General features: G+C 43.2%; 1 pseudogene; it reads right to left on the bottom strand.

Annotated features, from left to right (window-relative positions):
* Positions 1–419: 419 nt before the first annotated feature.
* LOC135873790 (C-C chemokine receptor type 5-like) lies at positions 420–1831 on the bottom strand (annotated as a pseudogene).
* Between the last annotated feature and the right edge of the window lie 505 nt (positions 1832–2336).

The following is a 2336-nucleotide window of genomic DNA, read 5'->3' as shown; positions in this document are numbered from 1 at the left end:
CCAGCCTGTTCCCCAGCGCTATATAATATTTCCTCACTCACTTTCACCCCACCTGATTTTTAAAAACCACCCAAACTGATATTTGCTCCTGAAAATATGGAAAAAAAGTGTTTTCAAAGGTCAAAGTGCCAAATTCCTCCTCAAGCTTCTTGGTGCACAGGGTCGGCACCAGCTGCAACATCTTTTAGCATAGCACAGCAACTCCATACCCAGTAGGTTTCATTTCTCTGTGGGCTGGTGTGGGGGAGGGTTCTGGTCCGTGACTCCATTTCCTCTCCACCCCCTTTGTGGTTATGTGCGTTCCCTTTGTGTCCGTGTAAGGAGCAATCCCTGCCCTTTCCCAGAGATCAGAGCTAAAGCCCCTTTTCCTCAAAGACAATAAGAAACATGCAACATATGTAGCTTTTCAAACAATGATTTTATAAACAACTTTTAGGAACACGCAAAGATAAAGAAGCATAATAATTATAGCACAAGGATTCACAGCACAATAAAAATGGAAATAGAGAACGCAGTTTAACTGAAATAGACATTTCACTATAACTCTTCATTATGATACAAATAAGCCCGACTGCCTTATGTTTTTTCTCCTTCCTACATCTCAGGAATGTCTTTATAATCTTGGCATAGCAGAAGATCATAATGACCAGTGGAACGACAAGTCCCAGGATGTTCATCTTTAAAATCATGGCCTGACGGATTATGAGAGCTGTAGGTCCAATAAACACCTTCCTTTTCAACAGTGTGAAATATTAAACTTGGAAGAGAGGCTAATATTGCAACACCCCAAATGACTACGCTTGTGAGGATGCCATAGGTAACTGTCCTAACTTTTATAGTAAACGTTGCATGGACAATTGCCAGATATCTGTCTATTGTCAAAAGTATTATGGAAAAGTTTCCACTGTAGAAGCCAGCATAATAGACCCCTGAAAGAATTTTACACATTGCATTTCCAAAATCCCACTCACATGCTGCATAGTAAGCCCAAAATGGCAGGGAAAGAATAAAGAGTAAATCGGAATTTGCCAGATTCAGCAGATATATATCAGTCATGCTTCTCAGTCTCTTGTATTTTATCAGGATCAGAACAACTAGCACATTGCTCACCAGGCCAAATATCAGACCGAAGGAGTAAAGAGGTGACAGAAACAGGGATGCAAATTGTTTGACATCATTTGTACATGGTGTTGCATCATCATGACTGTAGTTCTGTGTTGTCGTCAGTATCTCCATCTCTTCTTCACTGAAAAACTGTTGTCTTTCACTAGCCTGAGGATGAAGAAACGGATGGTTATTTACAGGATATTGTATGTTAGTGTGAAAGACAGGATATACACACTATACTGTGTAATCATATGGTTGTGAAAGACATTAAAATGTACTGTGTATGTTGAGTTTCAGCTTAGAATACCTTTTGCTGTAAACAGTATAACAACTGCTGATATCAAGATGTGAAAAATACTGCAGATGACACTAGCAAAGAATCTAGAGAGTTAATAGGGTGACTTCTCTACAGTTCCTCCAGTATTAACTTTCTTGCCGGGGGAGCACCAGGCATGTTTGAGTGGACTGCTCACCTTCAGGCAGACAACCAAGCCCTGTAGGCCCACGTCATTCAGCTGACCTTGGAGAACCTGCTATTGCAGGAGCAAGTAACACTGTTGTAAGAGCCTCACCCATCCTTTGGTCTTGACTGGAACATGCCCGGAGCCCTGCCAGAGGGCTCCCCAGTTGCAGGTGCCAATCCAATTGCACATACCTGGCACATCCCAGCAAATTCCCATCCTTGACTTGGGCACAGCTGACTGCTTCTTATGCACAGCAGCATCCTGGATCCTGCACATTTCCTGCAACAGAAGGCCACTCCTTATAGACTAGTGATGGTCGTCATCTGGTCCAGTAATGGAGGAAACAACTCCCCCAGAGGCTGTGCTTCAGGGTCCCTGAGAAACATCACAATTTGGTGTGATCCATTCTCCACTGATCCTCTGTTTCCTGGCTGGCCCTCCACAACCTGCTCATTTGGTGGCAGGCAAAGGAAGTCTATTTTCCATCAGAGTTTTGTTGGCAGCTCTGTACCAGCATCCAAACCTTGAGAGACTTAGCTGGGAGTGACTGTCCAGACAGAAACTGCTGCTGAAGCTACATCTGAACTCCTCTCAAAATACCAAGAGTATGTCGATATTTTTGAAAAAAAGAATGCAGAAACCCTACCTCTGCACCTAACTGCACAATACAGCTGCAGCCCGGAGCCAGGATATCATTTGGATGTGTAAGCAGAGTCAGGATGAGCTCTACCCTGACATCTGGTGGTGAATTGTGGAAAAGAACTT

The sequence above is a fragment of the Emys orbicularis genome, chromosome 2 (genome assembly GCF_028017835.1).
Source record: "Emys orbicularis isolate rEmyOrb1 chromosome 2, rEmyOrb1.hap1, whole genome shotgun sequence".
Lineage (NCBI taxonomy): Eukaryota > Metazoa > Chordata > Testudines > Emydidae > Emys > Emys orbicularis.
Note: the sequence above shows the minus strand (reverse complement) of the source record. Positions and strands in the feature narration are given on the sequence as shown.